This window comes from Colobus angolensis, unplaced genomic scaffold (assembly GCF_000951035.1).
Source record: "Colobus angolensis palliatus isolate OR3802 unplaced genomic scaffold, Cang.pa_1.0 Scaffold604, whole genome shotgun sequence".
NCBI lineage: Eukaryota > Metazoa > Chordata > Mammalia > Primates > Cercopithecidae > Colobus > Colobus angolensis.
The window spans coordinates 356,081-365,390 of NW_012119644.1; the positions used below are offsets into that span (position 1 = coordinate 356,081).

Below are 9,310 nucleotides of genomic sequence, written 5' to 3' on the forward strand. Positions count from 1 at the left end.
AAATCTCTCAATAAATTGTGTCTCAAAATAATGAGAGCTATTTATGACAAACGTACAGCCAATATCATACTGAGTAGGCAAAAGCTGGAAGCATTTCCCTTGAAAACTGGCACAAGACAAGGATGCCCTCTCTCACTACTTTTATTCAACATAATATTGGAAGTTCTGGCCAGAGCAATCAGGAAAGAGAAAGCAATAAAGGGTATTCAAATAGGAAGAGAGAAAGTCACATCGAGTCTATTTGCAGATGACATGATTGTATGTTTAGAAAACCCCATCGTCTCGACCCTAAATCTCCTTAAGCTGATAAGCAACTTCAGCAAACTCTCAGGATATAATATCAATGTGTAAAAATCACAAGCATTCCTATACACCGATAATAGACAAACACAGAGCCAAATCATGAGTGAACTCCCATTCCTAATTGCTACAAAGAGAATAAAGCACCTAGGAATACAATTTACAAAGGATATGAAGGACCTCTTCAAGGAGAACTACAAACCACTGCTTTAGGTTAATTTTTGTCTCTCTCTTCCTACTGGAATGTACACTCTATGAGGGCAGGGATTATTTTGTTTATTTCTACATGCTGTATCCCCAGAGCCTATAATCTGGTACATAGTAGGTGTTCAGGTGCTCGATAAGTATCTATTGAATGAATAAATGAATGAATGAAACAATTTGATATGTGATGATATAGGCCTTTATTTCTGTAATCTGAGCATATAATTTGTTCTCTTTGGCAACTGAGTTTTCTCCAGTTTTCTTGTGTTACGATAATAGGAGTGGCCCTTTAATTTCCATGTGACAGAAAGAATCCATTACATTGTGATGAGATAACACTTTGGAAACTAACTAGTGGCACTTCCTGTAAACTTGACCTATTTCCCACTTGGTCTGGAGCCAGAACTTGCCACATTCACGCCTTAGGGAAAGGTAGTTATAACTGAAAAGGGAAGTAAGGGTTTTAGGTTTTGAAATCATGGGGCCCATCCCATGGGAACTCAAAGCTATAAAAACATGTTACAACTCAGAGCAGGATTTCCTTCTCCTCTGTCTAAAATAGATGCCCTGGACCATGAGGTATTGGAGAATTAGGGGTGGAATATACAATGAAGAGGTGAAAGATGTTCTTGAGAAAGGAGTCTTGCACTCAGTTGCTTACTCAGGCCCCATCTGAACATTGAGATTAACATAAATGCCAGACAGACTTGATGATTAGAGTTCAGAGAGGACGTGTGCTTTATTTTCTGGGTAGTGATCAAGGAAGCAAAAAGGTTCTAGAGTAGAGGTGGCCACATGGCAGACAGGAAGATAAAGCTGAAACATCCAGATCCCATCGTGATGTGAACTACGATCTTGGCAAACTTTCTTCTTCACTCCCTACACCCCCTCAGAGACTGCTATCAGGTGGCCACCATTCTGCATTAGCATAACTACTAAGGTTTTCCAGGCTGCTGATCACCCAGGGCTACCCAGAGTCACTCCCTCTCTTTTATGGGTAGGGAAAATGACCCTCATGTCTTTAGATGGATAAATCCCAATCACTGACACCAAGTCTTATTTCTAGAAGACACTTCCATTTTATGTAAATCTCTCACTAAATTCTACATAGCCTTTACTTTTCACTCTTGTCCAATAGTTCCTTCTTGACAGGGAAACTAGAGAAAAGCTTCTAAACAAAGTCGAGATTTTTATTCTAATACATTTAACTAGCCCTGGACTTTTTGCAAGGCTCCATCTTTTAACACCCAAAGTTGTATTATATATATAGAGGTTTGTCATGGTCATATATATGACAATGGTATATATGACAACGTAATTATAAATATGACAATGGAAAACCTATATATGTAAAATGCAAATATATATTTTTTCATTACTAAAACCTATCCTGAATAGAGAATTATCTGGCACTTCATGCCCCAGGCCATCTTTAAAGCCTCATTGAGTTTATTGTCAGGTAAAATGGGTTGCAGATCTTAGCATGTGGGAGAAATGGATGACTTCCCTGTCTGCTATGTTCACTTGTCCCTTCTTCATTTTCTGCTTCATTGCCTCTCTGCAGCTTGTTGCCTTTCAACTGGGCTCAGGGGTATGGGGACAACTGGTTATTTCAGTGGTCTGCTGTGACTGTAAGTGCTATACTTCTCCCAGAATGCTGCACAACATCTATGTTCCTAGCCATCGGGTCTCTAGATTTCTGCTTGTTGGCAAATTGTGCTTACTGAGAAGACCCAAGATGTTTCACATCCAAACTTCCATATCTGAGTGGTAACATGAAAGCTTCTCAGATGCCAAATTAGCTGCATCCAGTAGCCAGACTCAGAACATCAGCGCATAACTATGTAATTCCATGGTGATAATCCAGGCAGATGTGAACCGAAAGATTTCCACAAAACAGTGGCAGTGTGAATTTAATATGGAGCAGACAAACTGAAAGAATATTAGAAAGTAAAATCAAAAGAATTTTGATTGGATAGGAATGATGAGATAAAATTTTGACTTTCAAAAATTGTGTATGTATTTATTATTTTAGCCTCAGTGACAAGCTGTAAATTAGTATTACTATCAAATAAATGCAAAAAAGAGGCAGAATAGGCATTTCTTAGGCCAGAGAGATGCAATTGTGCTTAGTTCTGAACCAAATCATATATACACAGCAGTGGTAAGAAAATTAGACTACTTCGGCCCCGGGGAGGTTTTGATTTTAGTGGCTTTCTTCCTTTTATTTTCCGTTGTGTGCAGATTTCGCTGCAGAGCGAACTTGAGGCTAGTCTGAGTACATGTGAGCGGTCATCGCCCCTGCAGCTGGTTACCCTGACACTATGCACTCCGAAGCAGAAGAATTCAAGGAAGTGGCCACAGATATCTTTAATTCCAAAAACCTGGCCGTTCAGGCACAAAAGAAGATCTTGGGTAAAATGGTGTCCAAATCCATCGCCACCACCTTAATAGATGAGGTGCTGGATGAGCTCTACAGAGTGACCAGGGAGTACACCCAAAACAAGGAGGCAGAGAAGATCATCAAGAACCTTATCAAGACGGTCATCAAGCTGGCCATTCTTTACAGGAATAATCAGTTTAATGAAGATGAGCTAGCACTGATGGAGAAATTTAAGAAGAAAGTTCATCAACTTGGTATGACCGTGGTCAGTTTCCACCAGGTGGATTATACCTTTGACCGGAAGGTGTTATCCAGGCTTTTAAATGAATGCAGAGAGATGCTGCACCAAATCATTCAGTGTCACCTCACTGCCAAGTCACACGGACGGGTTAATAATGTCTTTGATCATTTTTCAGACTGTGAATTTTTGGCTGCCTTGTATAATCCTTTTGGGAATTTTAAACCCCACTTACAAAAACTATGTGATGGTATCAACAAAATGTTGGATGAAGAGAACATATGAGTGCCTGAGTTAAGATTGTGACTGATCGTGATTGATTTGAAGATGGAGCACTGCTGATTTACGAAGGAAAAAAGAAGAATTTTCTAAAGATTACACATATTTCGGAAAGACTTTGCCCAATTCAGTTGTCAGACATAATGATTTATTTGAAGGCTTGTTTTATTTGAAGAAAAGCATATTGCCAAAAATTCTGGTTAAAAGTTTCCTAACGGGTAACAGACCATGGGAGAGATGTGTAGTTGGGTAATGCAAATGTAGTTATACAAAGAAAAATACAGATAGCTCCAGACCTGAGGACTTTTTTATAGGGCAATTGTTGTGTTGGTGGCACATTGGATATTTCTAACATGTACAAAGCTATGTATTTTGATTTACTTTCATTTCTTGCTATGTATATGTACTTTTCTTAAAATGCCAAGAACTTTCTCTTGCTATCATTGCTCCTTTTGAAACAATTCAATTTTCATGTCTACAGCTGACTGTCTTGTTAAAGATTGAGTCACTGACATTTAAAAAAAAAAGGAAATTAGACTACTTCTATCTCCATACAGTATTGAAATAACTGATTAGAATTATAAATGAAAGCATAGATGTCTGGAAATTGTTTTAATGTAGCTGAAACAGATTAATTGACTTAGTAGTGGCGAGGTCAGTAGTCACATATAAACACATACATTATGACATTTTATTAGGTAGAGTAACTTAGATGTAGTGGAATGGGCCTCTATACATTCCTGGTGCTCTCTCAGCCTTTACACTATTGATGTAATACGAATGAGATTAGCAGCTTTAAAAAAAAAAATCTGCTTTCTATGAATATATGAAATCAATAGACCATGACAAGTGAATAGTTTCATATTTGATTTGGGCTTTAAGTTCACATTTCCTCTTCTGAAATTCTATATAGCTGCTTAGCTAAATCCCTGCACAAAGAAAGACAATTTAGAACTATGAAAAGTCCAAAACATCTTCCTTCTTTAGGCCAAATCCTAGATGGCCTTTCTGAGTAGTTACATTTGTTTAGTAACATTTGTTGATAATTCACTAGAAGGATTCACAGAACTCACTAGAAGCTGTTATACTCATGCACAGTTTATTGTTATACTCATTTATAGTTTATTACAGTGAAAAGATACAGATAAAATAAATCAGGAAAATATGCACAAGGCAGAGTCCAGGAGCGTTGTAAAGGTGGAGCTCCCATTTGTCTTCATCTGGCGGAGTCACGGACAGAGATAACTCCTCCAGGAAGCAACGTGTGATAACAAGCACAGAGTATTGTCAACCAAGGAAGCTTGAGACTTAGCGTTCAGTCTTTACTGAGGCCCCATCCCATATACATGGTCAACTACCCACCTCAGTCTCCAGTCCCTGTGGAGGTTGGGTTTACTCTGTGTGATTCAAAGCTCCCACCATAAATCCCACTGTTAGACTTAGGGCATATCCTGATCTCCCAGGTAAACAAAGACACTTTTATCAAGCAGAGTACTCCAAAGCGTTAAGAGATTACCTCCCAGTGGCTGAAGGCAATGGCCAGAGCTTTCTTTGGGCAAAGTTAAAATCTTTACTACACAAAATATCTAAATAAATTGAGTATTATAAGATAAGTGCTAGAGAAATTTTATTTTATATAGGACAAGGTAGAGGGAATTGGGAACGTTTGTATGGAGGTAGGGGGAAAGAGCAGTTTGCCTCATTGAATATGGTGTTCAGGATAAGCCTCATTGAAAATTAAATGGGAGAGTTCACTGGTCCCCCTTGCAGGATGAGCGACAGGGTGTGGCTCGCCTGTTGGGTGGCTACCACTGCTGAAACCCCTGACAGGCTGGGGTGAGTGCTTTGGGCTCTGGCCCTGCAGGATTGTCTGGGGGTGGATGCCTGCAGCCCCAGTTTTCCAATGCTCTTTTAGCCTTGCTGTCCACAGATGGCTTAAGTATTAACAAGCTCAATTGACCCTCTGCCTTTTCACAAGGGTAAATTTTTTTTTTAAAGGAAAAGGGTATCCTTTTCACAAGGATACAGACAGCTTTCTGTATCTTGAGCTGTTTCCTGGCATCCTGAAAGAATTGGGTCACACACAGACTTGAAGAATGAAAGTGGGTATTTTTCGCATCATTATTATTTTTTAATGTACTTTAAGTTCTGGGATACATGTGCAGAAGATGCAGATTTGTTACATTGGTATACATTTGCCAGGGTGGTTTCCTGAACCCACCAACCCATTGTCTACATTAGGTATTTCTCCTAATGCTATCCCTTTCCTTGCCCCCAATCCCCTGACAAGTCCCTGTGTGTGATGTTCCCCTCCCTGTGTCCATATGTTCTCATTGTTTAACTCCCACTTATGAGTGAGAACATGTAGTGTTTGGTTTTCTGTTCCTGTGTTAGTTTACTGAGAATGATGGTTTCCAGCTTCATCCATGTCCCTGCAAAGGACATGAACTCATCCTTTTTTATGGCTGCATAATATTCCATGGTGTATATGTGCCACATTTTCTTTATCCAGTCTATCATTGATGGGCATTTGGGTTGGTTCCAAGTCTTTGCTATTGTGAATAGTGCTGCAATAAACATACATGTGCATGTGTCTTTACAGCAGAATGATTTATAATCCTTTGGATATATACCCAGTAATGGGATTGCTGGGTCAAATGGTATTTCAGGTTCTAGATCCTTGAGAAATCACATGGTCTTCTACAATGGTTGAACTAATTTACATTCCCACCAACAGTGTATAAGTGTTCCTATTTCTCTACATCCTCTCCAGCAGTTGTTGTTTCCTGACTTTTTAATGATTGCCATTCTGAATGGTGTGAAATGGCATCTCATTGTGGTTTTGATTTGCATTTCTCTGATGGCGATGATGAGCTTTTTTTCAAATGTTTGTTGGCTGTATAAATGTCTTCTTTTGAGAAGTGTCTGTTTATATCCTTTGCCCACTTTTCAATGGTGTTGCTTGTCTTTTTCTTGTAAATTTGTTTAAGTTCCTTGTAGATTCTGGATATTAGCCCTTTGTCAGATGGATAGATCGCAAACATTTTCTCCCTTGTCTGGAGGTTGCCAGTTCACTCTGATGATAGTTTCTTTTGCTGTACAGAAGCTCTTTAGTTTAATTAGATCCCATTTGTCTATTTTGGCTTTTGTTGCAATTGGTTTTGCTGTTTTGGTCATGAAGTCTTTGTCCATGCCTATTTCCTGAATGGTATTGCCTAGGTTTTCTTCTAGGGTATTTGTGGTTTTGCATCTTACATTTAAGTCTTTAATCCATCTTAAGGTAATTTTTGTATAAGGCATAAGGAAGGGGTCCAGTTTCAGTTTTCTGCATATGGCTAGCTAGTTTTCCCAACAGCATTTATTAAATAGGGAATCCTTTCCCCATTGCTTGTTTTTCTCGGGTTTGTCAAAGATTAGATGATTGTGGATGTGTGACATTATTTCTGAGGCCTCTCTTTGTTCCATTGATCTATGTATATGTTTTGGTACCAGTAATGTGCTGTTTTGGTTACTGTAGCCTTGTAGCATAGTTTGAAATTAGCTAGCATGATGCCACCAGCTTTGTTCTTTTCGCTTGGGATTGTCTTGGCTATATGGACTCTTTTTGATTCCATATGAAATTTAAAGTAGCTTTTTTCTAATTCTATGAAGAAAAGCATTGGTAGCTTGATGAGAATAGCATTGAAACTATATATTACTTTGGGCAGCACTGGATTTTCACAATGTTGCTTCTTCCTATCCATGAGCATGGAATGTTTTTCCATTTATTTGTGTCCTCTCTTATTTCCTTGAGGAGTGGTTTGTAGTTCTCCCTGAAGAGATCCTTTGCATCCCTTGTAAATTGTATTCCTAGGTATTTTATTCTGTTTGTAGCAATTGTGAATGGGAGTTCACTCATGATTTGGCTCTTTGTTTGTCTGTTGTGGGTGTATAGTAATGCTTGTGATTTTTGCACATTGATTTTGTATCCTGAGACTTTGCTGAAGTTGCTTATCAACTTTAAAAGGTTTGGGTCTGAGATAATGAGGTTTCCTAAATACACCTCAAGAAAATCTACCTCAAGAAACTTTGGGAAGATTTATTTTGAAAACATTATATGTAAAGCTGCTAGGGAATGTCTAAGAGACTTCAAATCAGGTGTTGTTTGTCACGCTTTATACCATCTTTCATATCAAAATTCTTAAAATTAAAAATTATTCACCAGGGCGCTTGTAAGAAAAAAGTATTTCATTTCTATAATGCCCAAATCCCTCAAGTTTCTACTGCACTAGACATGTGGACATACCTTGAGTGGCTAGGAAGATTAGGATCTTTATTAAAATTAAATGCAGTTATATAATCCTATTCCTACCAAGATACCTCTCTATTACTATATGCTATGGTTCTGGCTATATTGAAAGAAACATTTTGGCTTTTCTGTCATCAGAATATATTTCTCAAGAAGATGTTGTCACTAGTAATGCTCTCCATATTTCAGAGTTTAGGTCTCTATATGAATGTGTCATATTTTGCATCTTCTTTCAATTAAGGCACATATACCTTACTATTGGTCTGAATTTATGTATTAAAAAAGTGGCTCTATTTCATTGGTGAATTAAAGGAAAACAGCAAGATAGCACCCAGGAAAAGTCAGTTTTATAGGGGTCAAAGAAAAGGAAAAATGCCGCAGTAATGCTAGTCCAGTGAAAATATATTTTTAACCCTCCATGTCGTACATTTTAGTGCTGGTACAATTTAAGCAAGCTGAATTGTACATCCTTATATTAAAACATTCAGTGAACCTACTTTAATGAAAGGCTTTTGTCATTGGCTTTTAACCTAGTAAAATCCCAAGAATATTAGCTTCTCAAAGCCCAGGTTTACAATGTTTGAACAATAATTATATACCTATTCCCATTTATTTATTTTTATGAATAGAATAATATAATTTATGCATTGCCTTTAAGAGATAGCATATTCTATTTATAAGAGCAAAAAATAAAACATTACATTTCAACTAAATGGAAACATTAAGCTTCAAGGAAAGATTAAATTTATTTGGAAGGCTTGGAAACCTTCCAAATTTATTACTTTTGTTAAAATGTTGCAGCTGTACTTTTATGAGTGCTAAACATATTTTTTTGATGTTCACTGGGCTTAGCAGCGCATGTCATGAATAGTATCATTTTTCAATGTCTGTTGCATTACAAAAAGCTCTAGTTGATCCTTGCATGCAGTGTGGTTTGTCTCTTTTGAGATCCTTGGCAACAATAACCTCTCATCATGATTACGGAGTCCCTTGCAGAAGGATGGGCCTAGTCCCAGTGCTCCATCAACTAAGTAATCTATTCCAATCAGTATTTGATGGATTTGACAGGCCATCTCTAGCCAAGTGAGACAGATTCAGGCAGGTCAAGCATCTTAGTGGTCTGCTGCAAAATATTGGGGAAAACCTTTGTGCTACATCAAAAATTATGAACACTAAAATTGCTTCTGGTCTCTTCTGCGATGATAGATAATGAATATAAAAAATTTCCAGATCCATAGTTCAAAATACACCTATTATTTTAGTTATTGAACAAGTTCATTCAATATTAAAAATTAAGGAAAAACAACCTGGTATTATATTTAGTCAACAGCAATAATTCAAGATTATTAAATAAGCCAGTTGTTTCAATGCATGGAGTTTTCTTAATATGTTTAGTTTTTCTTACATACACATAAACCAGTATCTTATTTCTGAAAACCATGAATTAAGTCTCACAATTCAATTTTAAAAGGCATTAATAAATAAACATTTTTAAAGATACAATATAACCTAAGAGGGCAAGCATTATCTCCCTTTATGGTTTTTAAATATAAAAACCATAAAGGGAGTCATTTGAAAAGGAAGTCACTGCTTACCTCAAATCTAGCTCTTGTTCTCA

General features: G+C 37.4%; 1 pseudogene across 1 annotated transcript; it reads left to right on the forward strand.

Moving 5' to 3' along the window:
• Positions 1-2,691: 2,691 nt before the first annotated feature.
• On the forward strand, positions 2,692-3,865 carry LOC105527044 (annotated as a pseudogene). The gene has a single exon (XR_001004184.1). The product of XR_001004184.1 is annotated as a tumor necrosis factor alpha-induced protein 8 pseudogene (transcript).
• The last annotated feature ends 5,445 nt before the right edge of the window (positions 3,866-9,310 follow it).